This window comes from Rhinatrema bivittatum, chromosome 1 (assembly GCF_901001135.1).
Source record: "Rhinatrema bivittatum chromosome 1, aRhiBiv1.1, whole genome shotgun sequence".
Classification (NCBI taxonomy): Eukaryota; Metazoa; Chordata; class Amphibia; order Gymnophiona; family Rhinatrematidae; genus Rhinatrema; species Rhinatrema bivittatum.
Window position 1 is genome coordinate 784,532,716 of NC_042615.1, and position 14,358 is coordinate 784,547,073.

A 14,358-nucleotide genomic window follows, 5' to 3' on the forward strand; every position below is an offset into this window, starting at 1 on the left:
CTCATATATACATATACACACCCCACCGCTCTCTCATACACACACACCCTCACCCACACACACACCCTCACCCACCCACCCATACATACACACACTCTTACCCACCCACCCTTTCAGGTATACACACACACACACATACACACACACACACACACTCTCTCTCATATATACATATACACAGCCCACCACCCACACATACACACAACCTCACTTACCTTCTCATATATACGCACACACATTCACCCTCTCATACACACTCAGACTCCCACCCTCTCATACAGAGACCCATCCACACCCACCCTTTCTTTCATACACACACCCCTTTTATACATACACAAACCCACTCATACACACAATCACCCACCCCCACACACCCTCTCATACAGACGCACACCTCTCAGTCAAACACCCACTCCTTCCCTCTCAATCAGACTCACATCCTCTCATACACATACACTTACCCTCTCATACACACTCACAAGCTGCATCCCCACCCCTGTAGCTGCCCCCCACACACACATACGCACACACACAAATTGTACCTTTTTTGATCTTCAGCCACCGCCAGCTTGGGATCTGGCGGCCACCTGCAGCTCTTTTTTTATTTCTTCGCCGCCTCCAGCCTGCACTGCAGCCTCCTTTCTCTTCCTTTGGCTGCTGCCAGCTTGGGCTCCGGTGGCAGCCCGCGTCTTCTTTTTCCTTTCTCTGCCACCGCCAGCCTGGGCTCTGGCAGCGGCGGCACACGGCCTCTTTCTTGTTCGTTGGCTGCCACCGGCTCCAGCAGCGGCCTTTCTTTTTTTTTTTTTTCTTTCGCTGCACCCGTGCTCTTCTTTTAATTGCTTGGCCGCCTGCGTCCTGAGCTCTGGAGGCGGCCCTCTGCCTCCTTTTTATTCCCCGCTGCCGCCAGTCTAGGATCCAGCAGCGGGCCGTGGTCTCCTTTCCCTATCTCTGGCCACCACCGGCCTGGGCTCCAGAGGCGGCCCGCAGTCTCCCTCCTCCTTTTTTGGCCGCTGGCAGCCCACGGTCTCTCTTCTCCGTGCCTCCGCGCCACCAGCACTGCAGCCTGCAGAGTTGTTTGCCTGAATGGAGGGTGAGGCGGCTGTGGCAGGAAAGTTTCAGGGGGCAATTTTGCCGCCTGAAAAAAATCTTGCCGCCTGAAGCGGCCGCCTGACCCTGCCTCGTTATAGAACCGCCCCTGCCTCCTGGCCTTCTAGAGTCTCTCCTCACCCAGCCTTTGTAGCGTCTCTGCCCTTGCATGCCCAGGTGTCCCCTGGTGGTGAGGGGCCCTCTTGCTTCCTGCATTGTAGTCGGAGTAGTGGGGGTGTCTGCTGCTCATCTGGATCAAATAGGTCTGCAGCCTTGCAGTAGGATGGAAAGATCTTCCTGTTTTCATCTGTTGTCATATTCTGTTTTTTTTTTCTGTTTAAAAAAAAATGCTAGCTGCCTCTTCCAGCTGTTAGAAAGCTGTGCATAGGACACCGAGGGCACAGTGCAAACATAAGTTTCAAAAAATGCTAGCTTTGCTTATTATCTCTTCCTCCTCCTTTCAAAACCTTCAAGAGCCTCCTTTTGCTAGTTTATAAATGCTACTGGTAAAACTGGTACTTGTCCCGCGTGGCGCTTGGTGCTTAATAGTACAGGTGGACGAATGAGGCTCCGAGCCAAATACTTTTGGTTTAGAGAGGGAGTGGTGGGAGTGAATTCCTATCCTCTCTACTAGAAAGGATTAGCTTCCTTCACACAAATCAGTGACAATCTCCAGCGCACTTCACATAGCCGTCAGCAACTTTGCAATGGTTGGGGTTTTTTTTTGTTTTTTTTTGCTGCTGTTATAGTTTCATATAGAGCACACCTGCAGTTTTCATAGCACAAACTGACCTGGAAAGTGGAAAGCGAGAGCCAGAAACAGAAAAGGTTGGTTGGAACTCCTCTATAAATGTGTATCTATATGTATATGCATTTTCTTTTGTTTTTGTGTTTTTTTGCTGCATGTCGGAAAGTTTGGCCAGCTGCGCACCCTCCTGCAGCGCCTGAAGCACAGAGAGAATCTCTAGAGAGCCAAGGAATCCCCACACCTCGTTTTGCCGGGTGGGGTAGGAGGGAGCGCTGGCGGCTTCGTCTGTGAGTCTCTGGTTTCCTTTATTGGCTGTGCAGGTGTTTCCCATCTCGAATGGAGCAGACCCTAGTGGAAGGATTTACGGTTCTGGCATGCAAAGAATCCTAGGGGCTGCGGATCTGCAGGGTCCCCCTGTTCTGTCTCTTGCAGCCTGTGCATAACCTTAGGCAGTAGGGTATCCGGTGATATCTTTCATTTGGTGTTTCTTGACAGATAGGAAATGACAGGAGCTGGCAATGAGAGATTATCTGAGTGTTAGTACATTTAAAATAAACTCGTAAACCTTCCTTTTATACATGTGGTATAGGATTTTATTTTACAACAAATGCAAAGGGTTTGAAAGATCATTTTATGGCACTGGTCAGGGGACGGAGTCACTGCAAAGCAGCTGTGCTCATTTAGCTGGTGGGGCAGAAGAGAGGAAGAGGAAAGGATTTATTGAGGATGTGTGTTGGAAGGTAGAGTACTGGCACTGCTGTCACTTTGTTAGTGCTGTCGTAAGCATTTGGATGGCAGTGGACAGAAAGCATGAAGGGCACAGAGGAAGCTAGCGGTTCCGAAATCCTGCAGCCAGCTCACCTTGGAGTCTACAGTCTGCTCTCCAAGCAAACCTAAGAAATTCTGTTTCTTGCACCTTACTCGTGCATCCCTCTCTCCTCCTGCTAACAGAATTCACAGACTTCTGCAGTTCGTTTCAGAATTGTTTTGTTTTTTTTCTAACCCGTTTAAGATTTGTTCCATAAATTGATAATCCGACCCAAATCAGAAAATCTTAACTTTTATAGTTGATGCTGATATGAAGTTCAGGAACAGAAGACTGATATTTTCCAAGTAAACAAATGTTTGGTTTGTGCATTACTATAGGTCTAAGGCAATGGCTCCTTTCATACAAGTGCTCTTGGGAATAGTGAAAAATGTCATAGGAAGCTCTATTATATGCACATTCTGCCTACAAGAACATTTGTTTTCTTGGCTTGGGGGTGCTGGATGACAAATCCAGTGCACAATGAATTACACCTTGGGACATTGGACAGATTCCTTTGTAAGTGGAATGCTTGACAGGCTGTCTGGATGCAACCTTGCAATATATTTGCAAGTGGGAGGACGAGGGTGTCATCTGCCTTTTGTAGGAAGAAGGATGTTGAGATCAGGGTCAGCAGTCTGATGAGCTTTGAAATTATTAAACCAATGCTGAGTGGCAGTTTATTTTACCCGAAGCTGTCGATTGATCTGAATTTGGGTTGCATAACTAAGGAAAATAAATCAGCAACAGAATTTAATTAAATGAAAGCTCGCAGGCCGCTGGAACTCTTGACGTCACTCTGCCCGCCAGTTCTGTGCCTGTAGGTGTGAGGGTTGTTGGGCGGTAATAGGGAGGGGAGGTATAGTAGAGAGGGGAGGAGACTGGCAGAAGGTGAAAGGAGAGCAGGAGGGCAGGGAAAGCGGGGCCATGCAGCCAATTGGTTTAGTGAAGAGCAAGGCTAATGGAAGCTGGCAATCCTGCAATATCCCTTTTATTGGCTGATTCCCCTCTTACAGGTTTATTTATTTATTTATTTATTTATTTATTTAATGAGTTTTATATACCGTCATTCGGTAAAGCCATCACAACGGTTTACAAAAGCTCAAAATGCAGGATTTTTAACAATTGAGCAAAAAGGGATAACAGGAAGCAAATTAAACAAAGGAGAGATATTCAATTGCAAAGATATTAACTGGCATTTGCACCACAGGTTGCACTAAGGGGTGCACAAAGGGGAGGGCCCCTTTGGCGCGCCCCTTCGGCACGCGGCGCCTGGTGGCAGGGCGCCTCAACGGTCGGAGCTGCCCTTGGTGACGTCGGGGGGGGGGGGGGGGCTTCCGATCGGGTCTCTCCCTCACATTGCAGTTCTGTTTTTTTTCCTTTTTCAGTTTCAGGTGATATTTCTTTCTTCTCTTCTGTTCCCATGGCGATGGAGAAGTGCCGCAGGGCGCCCAAAGGTGGTGGGTGGGCTGCCAGTTCGAGGGCGCCGGTGGCAGGGCGCCTTTCAAGGTGCCCTGCCTTGAAAGGCACAAGTGTTGTAGGTTTTTAACATTATCCTCTAAAGCGATACAGACAAAAGATGCCCCTCTTGTTTTGTATGCCAGCAGCTACTGCTGAAAGCTGTAGCCATGAAATCTAGACCAGAGTACTACATACAGCATTGAAAGGGGAGGGGGTCACATATGTTGCAAGCCCAGTTCCGAGTAAGTAGTCAGAAGAAGTAGTTATAGTGTCAGAAAAAAGTCTCCTTGCTGCTTATGTAGAAGCAGAGAGGTGATTTATTTTTTTCTTATAAACATTTTATGCTTCCCTCTTGCCCCAGTGAAACACGCTTAACATTTTTTTCAGTCATGGTGACTCTGTAGCAGCAGTCAAAACAGGGGATCATAAATCTTCGACTTAATGATAATTCTTGCAGCAGGGCAGATAAGTAAACTCCTAGAACATGCGAACATAAGACTTGCCATACTGGATCAGAACGAGGGTCCATCAAGCCCACCATCCTGTGGCCAATCCAGGTCTCAAGTGCCTGGCAAGATCCCAAACAGTAAATATATCCCGTTCTGCTATTGCGCAGTGATAAGTAGTGGCTATTTCCTAAATCTACTTGATTAATAACAGTTTATGAACTTCTCCTCCAGGAACTCGTCCAAACCTTCTTTAGTATTTAAATTGTATATTGAGCTTAACAATCATACATTCACACATTGTGCATTGTTCCTTATGCATAGTAAGCAACCTGTACATAAGTTCATAATTTCATTTTCCAATTTTCACCCCATCCCAGAGGATCTAACTGCAACATGTTTTTCGTTCCACACCTGTTAATATTCTTATTGTATTTTACACCCCCTTTGTTAATTGTAAACCGGCATGATGTGATACCTCTCGCGAATGCCGGTATAGAAAAACACAGAAATAAATAAATAAATAAATAAAATAACAAACCCAAGCAAAATCCTCACTAACCTCTCCAAACCCCCAGAGCAACAGAGGGGAAAAGATAATCCATTATCGCTATCAACACAATAAAAAAAAGAGAGAAAAGTGGCGAAGGATCAAAATAAAAAATATCACATATCATGCGATAATCTCCAGTCAAAATGTATTCAAGAATGTAAGTCATTTAATACATGGCTTCTGGTCCTGGTAGAAAGTATTTGCAGATAATCACCTGAAATTGCTAGGAAAACATGTTTTTATTTAAAAGTGCATGTCGATGCTAATTTTTCCATTGACATCAGATGTGGAGGTATTCCTCCACTGCCTTAATCACATACAGACCGATTCAGTAAAGTCCGCGGGAGAGCGGGCAAACGCCCGCTCTCCTGGCGCACGCACAGGCCACTCGCCTTTGCGCGTGATACAGTATTTAAATGGCCCGGCGGTAGAAACGGGCAAAAGGAGGCGCTAGGGACCCTAGCGCCTCCTTTTTGACAGGAATGGCGACTGTCAGAGTGTTTGACAGCCGATGCTCAATTTTGCCGACGTCGGTTCTCGAACCCGCTGACAGCCACGGGCTTGGAAACCGGACGCCGGCAAAATTGAGCGTCCGGTTTTTGACCCGACAGCCGCCGGCCTACTTCCAATTTTTTTTTTTAACTTTTTTTATTCTTCGGGACCTCCAACTTAATATCGCCATGATATTAAGTTGGAGGGTGCCGGAAGAAATTAGCGCCTACCCAAAGGTAGGCGCTAATTTCTGAAAGTAAAATGTGCAGCTTGGCTGCACATTTTACTTTCTGAATCGCGTGCGAATACCTAATAGGGCCATCAACATGCATTTGCATGTTGAAGGCGCTATTAGGTTCGGCAGGTTGGACGCGCGTTTTCCGCCCCTTACTGAATAAGGGGTAAGGGAAAACACGCGTCCAATGGCAGGTTAACAGTGCGCTCCGTTGGAGCGCACTGTACTGTATCAGCCTCAATCTGGCAATGAATTCCAGAGTTTAATCATGTGTTAAGTTAAAAAGCATTTTCTCCAATTTGTTTTGAATGTGCTACTTATAACTTCATGTAGTGTCACCTACTCTTTATATTTTTTGAAAGAGTAAATAACTGATTTCTATTTACCCAGATGGGATACATCCCAGGATAATTTTGAAGCTTTGAGAAGTGCTGGTGGGTCTACTGAAGGATGTTCAACAGATCCTTAGAGATGGGAGTAGTGCCGCAGGACTGGAGAAGGGCAATTCTTTTTCCACTTTACAAAAGTGGTAACAGGGAGGAAACTGGAAACTACAGGCCAGTTAGCCTTACCTTGGTGGTGGGAAAATTAATGGAGAGCCTGCTAAAGGAATGGATAATGAATTATCTGCAATCCAGTGGGTTATAGGTCCAAGGTAACATGGTTTTACCATTTTGGGTGACTAGATAATTGGATCAAGGAAGAGTACTCAGTGTGATTTACTTGGATTTCAGGTATGCTTTAGATATGGTCCCACATAGGAGGCTCATGAATAAAATGAGAAGCCTGGGAGTGAGTCACAAGGTGGTGAAATGGATTACAATCTGGCTGACTGATAGCAATCAGTGACCAGTACTAAATGGAATCTATTCTAAAGAAAGAACAGTGATAAGTGGAGTTCCTCAAGAATCACTTCTGGGCCCGATTCTGTTCAATATCTTTGTGAGTGATATTGCGGAAGGATTAGACATAAATTTGTCTTTTTGCAGGTGATACTAAGATCTGCAACAGAATGGACACACCTGAAAGAGTAGAGAGAATAAGAAGTGACTTAGAAAAGTTTGAGAAGTGGCCAAATGTTTGGCAGTTGAGATTCAATGGCAAGAAATACATTTGGTGCATGACGATGCGAAGGAATTGTACGTGCTAAGGATTAAAGTCTAATGAGCACAAACTAGGAGAGAGATCTCGGGGTGATGGTGTCTGATGATCTGAAGGTGGCAAAGCAATATGACCAGCCACCACCTGGGATGCTTTGAAAGAGGCATAACCAGCAGAAACAAAGAGGTGGTAATGCCACTGTACACATCTTTAGTGAGGTCTCTCTTGGAATACTAGGTTCAGTTCTGGCGACCTCATCTCCAAAAAAGATAAGGACAAAATGGAAGCAGTCCAGAGAAAAGCAAATGAAATGGTGTGGGGTCCGTATGGAAAGTCATATGAGATGAGACTGAAAGATCTTAATATGTACAGTATACCCTGGAGGACAGAAGACACAGGGGAAATGTGATACAGATCTTCAGATACCTGAAAGTAATCAACGATGCCCAAAGATAAAATCTTTTCTGATGAAAAGGAAGTCATGATATGAAACTCCAAGGGGGTAGACTCAGGAACAATGTTATGAAATATTTCTTCATGGAGAGGGTGGTGGATGCATAAAAGGCCCTCTCAGAGGAGGTGGTGAAGACAAGAACAGTAATGGAATTGAAAAGGGCATGGGACAAACACAGGGGATCCCTGCTGGCTAGAGAATGGAAATGAAGAAATGGGGTAACTTTTCTCTTACACCTAAAGTTTACATTTCTGCATGGAGGTTGCCGAAACAGAAGGTTTGCTGGGCAAACTAGGTGGACCATTATGGTCTTTATCTTTATCATTCACTATGTTATGTTACTATGCTATCAGATGTATTCTACTTGTGATTTTATACACCTCTATCATATCCCCCCCCCCCCCCCTCAGCTTCTCCAAACGGAACAGCCCTAACCTCTTTAGCCTTTCCTCATAGGGAAATTTTTCCGTCCCCTTTATCATTTTGGTCGTCTTCCCTGTACCATCTCCAATGCAACTATATCTTTTTGTAGATGTGGTGACCAGAGCTGTACTGCAGGTGCAGCCTTAGCATGGAGCAATACAGAGGCATTATGACATTTGCTGTTTTATTCTCCATTCCTTTCCTAAGAAAGAAAAGAAGCCAGATGTGGCATGGATGAGGTCCTCGTTTCAGTTTCAAATATGGTTTTGGTTCAGTAGCACTGAGAAGAATTTTCTTTTATTTTAATAGGAAAATTAAGGCCCAGATAAGCCGGGTAGCAAGGACCTGGATCATTTTGTGTGTTGAGGCAATTGCCCAAGTGAATAATTGAATGGAAATATTTGTTGACTGTCTTCTGACAGGTCAGTTAGATAGCAATTCAGTTTATTTTCTTTTGGCTGGGACTTGCAGAGATGAATAGAGGGAGGGTATCCGGGTTGGGGATGGTTCTGCCAAGAGTGATTGGGAGACTCCCACACATTAGTCAGAGCTTGCTTGCTTTGTTTTTTTTTTTTTTTCTCCTCCTTGACGCTGCATGCCTAAGTATTAATTGAATGTTGCAGTCAGAAACATTCACATGCTGCTTGCTTTTTTTTCCCCTTTAACATTTACCGCACAGTTTTGAAGATCAGGCCTGACTTACTTTCGGAGGATCTCTGAGTTATGGCGGCAGGCTGCTGGCCTTGGGGGTAGCACTCTGTAGGGTACTGTCATATGGGAGAGAACAGAACCAAGTTTATCCCAGGACAAGCAGGATGCTAGTCCTCACATATGGGTGACGTCATCCACGGAGCCCTTAAGCGGGAAAAAACTTCTGGCAAGTTTCTAGAAGTTTTAACTGGCTGCCTGAGGCTACTGAGCATGCCCGGCATGCCATGATATTCCCTGCCACAGGGGTCTCACTCCAGTCTTCTTTTTTCCGCGCTGCTAGCTGCATCGCGGTTTCCAGGAGCCCCGTGAGTTACCTCACAACGACTAACTTTAATTCTCAACTTTTTACCCTTTACGGGTCTCGCTCGGTTTGTCACCGGCTGGTGACAAACTTCATACTCTTTTTTGACAAAAAGGAATCCGAATTCATCGACGGATGTCGACGGAGAAAACCTCCGGATTCAAAAAATGTCCGGCCTGCAACCGGACTATGTCCATCACCGACCCGCACGTGGAGTGCGTCCGTTGTTTGGGAGGAGACCACGACATCGCTTCTTGTGCCCAATGTCAAGAAATGACGGCGAAAGGTAGGAAGCTTCGCCATGAAAGAATGGCTCAGATTTTTCAAATCAGAGCACCGACATCGCCGTCGACCTCGACTAGATCTTCCCCGATAGGCGTATCGAAGAAGATACTTCTAAAGAAAGTCCAACAAGGTTCGGGAGATGCTTCCTCGCCAACCCCGTCATCGTCCAGATCCGTTTCTGAGATCCGTCCCAAACATAAACACCGGAGACATCATGCGATTCCTCCGTTGCCATCGCCGGAAGAACCAAGGGCTAAACAGCGGAAGTTGTCATCGACCTCGGTAATCCCTTCAGAGGAATCGACACCGTCGACGTCCGTGGCGGACTTAACAACCTTGATTAAGAAGCTTGTCGCCGATGCCATGAAAGAAGCCATCCCGGCTGCATCTCCAATACCGGCCCTGGTAGGACCGATGCCGACCTACGGGTCGATGCCGACTCCCCAGTCGATGCCGGCCATCGGGCCGATGCCGATGACTCCATCGATGCCGGCCATCGGGCCGATGCCGATGTCTCCATCGATGCCGACTACCGAGTCGATGCCGGTACCATCGTCCACATCGATGCCAGTGCCGATGCCAACGTCATCGTCCATACCGATGCCAATCTCGGTGCCGATGACTGCTGCAGCTCTATCTATTCCGATGGACGTGCCTATCTGCGCTCCAACGATGCCTGCTGCTCCATCGATGTCAACAGCCTCATCTTCGATGCAAATTGCACATCCTTCGATGGACTCGACGAGTGTACATTCTACAATGTCCACAAGTGCTTCCAGACCAATCTCCTCATTGATTCCCATCTCCATGTTTTCCTTTCTCACTACATCACTTTCTACGGCGGCACAACCACCTCCACATTACACTGTAGCTCCTTCTGCAGCTTCAAGCCGGGGAAAAAAGGCAACAGGAAAGTCCAAACATCCAGAGATTCCCTCTGAGAAAAGATTACATGCTATCCTCACCAAAAGATATCATGATCTTTTATCTTCCTTGCCTTCATACCCGGCGGAAAACAGTGATACCAGTGATGGGGCACCGGACATCCAGGATCCTTTACCAGGACCCTCGGGGGTTCCTCCATCTACAATTCCAAGCCATCCTTCATATCCTCAACCAGAGGATACATGGTCTGACACACAATCGGAGTATTCTTCAGAAGAATTTTTATCAGAAGGTACTCCGCCACAAACCAAGAAGCAATCCCCTCCTGAGGATTTATCCTTTGCTTCTTTCGTTCAAGAGATGTCGGAATCCATCCCTTTTCAACTTCAGGCAGAGAAAGATGACAGACAGCAAACACTGGAGATTCTACAATTTGTAGATCCTCCAAAACATAACCTAGCAATTCCAGTTCATGAAGTACTACTCCAACTTCAGCAACGGATTTGGGAGCACCCATGTACAACACCGGGAGTTAATCGTAGAATTGATTCTACATATTTAGTCCAAGCGGCCCCAGGCTTTGAGAAGCCACAACTACCACACAGTTCATTAGTTGTGGAATCTGCGCAAAAGAAATCAAGAAGGTCAAGAACTCACGCTTCTATCCCTCCTGGGAAAGATAACAGATTCCTAGACCTTATGGGGCGTAAGATTTACCAGGGAGCGATGCTAAATGCGAAAATTGCTGCGTACCAACTGTATATAACACAGCATCAAAGAAACCTGTGGAAGCAGATTGAGGAATTTCTTCCCTCTCTCCCTCAACAGCAGCAGGAGGCAGCACAACACATTGTGCAGAAAGGTCTGGATGCGGGCAAGCATGAGGTGCGAGCGGCGTACGACGCATTTGAGACTTCTTCCAGAACGGCAGCTTCAGGCATCAGTGCTCGAAGATGGGCCTGGTTGAAGGCGTCTGACCTACGTCCAGAGGTCCAGGATAAACTAGTGGACTTGCCTTGCCTGGGCGACAACTTGTTCGGAACAAAAGTACAAGATGCCGTAACGCAGCTTAGAGAGCACTCTGAAACATTAAAACAGCTCTCTACGTTGTCCCACGATGCTCCTACTCACCCTGCCCGCAGGCCGCCACGGCGAGACACCAGACGGCCTTTCTTTAGACCAAGAAGGTATTACCCCCAGACCTCAAGGCCACGCTCTACAAGGCCTCCACAGCGCCCTCAGCAGAGACAGCAGAGAGCTGCAAGGCCACAGCCTCCGCCCCAAACTGCTTCCACCTCTGGCTTTTGAAAGCAGTCCCGGAGAACAGAGCCAACCCAACCCCTTTCCGAATTTGCCAGTGGGGGGAAGGATTTCCCACTTTTACAACGATTGGGAAAATATCACCACAGATCAATGGGTCTTATCCATAGTTCATCAGGGTTACCACCTAGACTTCACAGCTCCCCCGCCGGAGTGTCCACCACAAAACTCCTATCTCGATCACATACCTCAATTACAAATGGAATTATCTACTCTTCTGAAAGCAAGAGCTGTGGAACACGTACCACGCTCACAGAAGGGAAGAGGATTCTATTCCCGGTATTTCCTCATTCCAAAGAAAACCGGAGGACTGCGTCCAATTCTAGATCTCAGAAATCTCAACAAATTTCTAAGAAAAGAAAAATTCAGAATGGTATCCTTGGGCACCATTCTTCCTCTCATACAAAAGGGGGATTGGCTTTGTTCTCTGGATCTCCAAGACGCTTATACTCACATACCTATTTTCCCACCTCATCGCAAGTACCTAAGATTCAAGGTGGGACGCCAGCATTTCCAATACAGAGTCCTACCATTCGGCCTAGCCTCAGCTCCCAGAGTATTCACAAAATGCCTAGCAGTAATAGCAGGACATTTGCACAAACAAGGTGTTCATGTCTTCCCTTATCTAGACGATTGGCTTATAAAAAGTCAATCTCAACAGGGGGCGCTTACTTCTCTACATTACACAATAAAGGTACTGCACACACTGGGATTTCTCATCAATTATCAAAAATCCCACCTACAACCATCTCATCTACTCCAATACATAGGAGCAGAATTACACACAAACCTCGCACAAGCTTTTCTTCCAGAAGACCGTGCACATACACTGTCCCAGTTAGCGTACGCCATGTCCACACAACTGCAAGTGACAGCTCATCAGTTCCTAATCTTACTGGGCCACATGGCATCAACGGTTCATGTCACTCCGATGGCACGACTTGCCATGCGACTTACGCAATGGACTCTCCGGTCGCAATGGATCCAAGCCATTCAACCGCTTCATTCTCCCATCCAAGTAACCCACCAACTTCGCTCATCGCTAAACTGGTGGACAATCAAAGACAATTTACGCAAGGGCCTGCCTTTCCAAAAGCCGATCCCTCAAATAACGTTAACTACAGATGCATCCACCTTGGGATGGGGAGCTCATGTAAACTCTCTTCAAACTCAAGGAACTTGGACAAAACTCGAAGCCACATATCAAATCAATTTTCTGGAACTTCGAGCTATACGCTATGCGCTGCATGCGTTCAAGGACTGCCTTTCACACAAGACTGTGTTAATCCAAACGGACAATACGGTGGCCATGTGGTACATCAACAAACAGGGAGGTACGGGCTCGTATCTCCTTTGTCAAGAAGCTGCGCAAATTTGGGACTGGGCCTTGAATCACTCAATGTTACTACAGGCCACTTATCTAGCAGGAATTCAAAATGTACTAGCAGACCGACTCAGTCGGCAATTCCAACCACACGAGTGGTCTCTGAATCCCTCGATAGCGACCAAAATATTCCAACGTTGGGGACAGCCAACAACAGACCTCTTTGCGTCGCACCTGAACCACAAGGTGACCAACTTCTGTTCCCTGCACCAACAGAAGCACCAACCAGCCAAGGACGCCTTTGCTCGCCCTTGGAACTCAGGCCTCCTATATGCATATCCTCCAATACCGCTTATCACCAAGACACTGGTGAAGCTACAACAGGACAAGGGGTCCATGATTCTCATAGCCCCATATTGGCCTCGACAAGTATGGTTTCCCACACTGCTAGACCTGTCAGTCAAGGATCCAATTCGCCTGGGAGTAGCTCCCAATCTCATCACTCAGGATCAGGGCCGGTTGCGCCATCCCAACCTTCAATCCCTATCCTTGACAGCATGGATGTTGAAAGCTTGATCTTACAATCACTTAACCTCTCAACTAATGTATCTCAAGTGCTTATAGCTTCCCGCAAACCTTCCACAAGAAAGAATTATTCTTTCAAGTGGAAACGATTCACTTCCTGGTGCAAGCAAAACAATACAGATCCTTTCACTTGCCCCACAACTACTCTGCTAGATTATCTGTGTTATCTTTCAGACTCTGGACTTCAGACATCGTCAATCAGAGTACATTTGAGTGCAATCTCAGCTTATCATGACAAGATAGGAGATGCACCTATCTCCACACAACCTCTCGTCAGTAGATTCATGAGAGGTCTAACTCAACTTAAACCACCAATTCGGCCCCCAGCTACGCAATGGGACCTGAATCTGGTCTTAACAGGTCTAATGCGTTCTCCCTTTGAACCCATAGATACCTGTGACCTTAAATTTCTCACATGGAAAACTATTTTCCTCATAGCCATTACATCAGCTAGGAGGGTTAGTGAATTACAAGCACTTGTCACATACGAACCTTACACAAAGTTCCTCCATGACAGAGTGGTTCTCCGAACACATCCAAAATTCCTTCCCAAGGTAGTTACGGAATTCCACTTAAATCAAACTATAGTTCTACCCACATTCTTTCCAAAGCCTCACTCTCATCAAGGCGAAAGAGCTTTACACACTTTGGACTGTAAACGTGCTTTGTCCTTTTACTTGAATCGCACGACGTCCCTCAGAAAATCCAATCAGCTTTTCGTCTCATATGACCCAAATAAGCCAGGTAAAGCAATGGAAAAGCATACTCTATCCAATTGGTTAGCAGACTGCATACAATTTTGCTATACAAAAGCAGGCCTTCCTCTCCAAGGGCGAGTAAAGGCACATTCAGTAAGAGCAATGTCAACTTCAATAGCGCATTTTCGTTCAGTGCCAATCGTTGACATTTGTAAAGCAGCAACATGGACTTCTCTCCACACTTTTGCAGCTCACTACTGTTTAGACAAGGAAGGACGACAGGATTCAGCCTATGGACAATCTGTCTTAAAGAACTTGTTTCCAGTTTAATCCCAACTCCTTCTACATCCAACCTGCTGTGTACTTCGGCTGCATCATTTCCACAACAACGCATCACTGCTACATGCACGGACAATGACTCAGCCTCTAGCTTGCTAATCACCCA

General features: G+C 46.4%; 1 protein-coding gene across 1 annotated transcript in view; it reads left to right on the forward strand.

Annotated features, from left to right (window-relative positions):
- The first annotated feature begins 1,754 nt into the window (after positions 1 to 1,754).
- Positions 1,755 to 14,358, forward strand: part of ZBTB7C (zinc finger and BTB domain containing 7C) — a 272,974-nt gene continuing 260,370 nt past the window's right edge. Inside the window, exon 1 of the mRNA XM_029580431.1 lies at positions 1,755 to 1,914. The gene's annotated coding sequence lies outside the window, so the exon portion shown is untranslated. The remainder of the gene's footprint in view (positions 1,915 to 14,358) is intronic.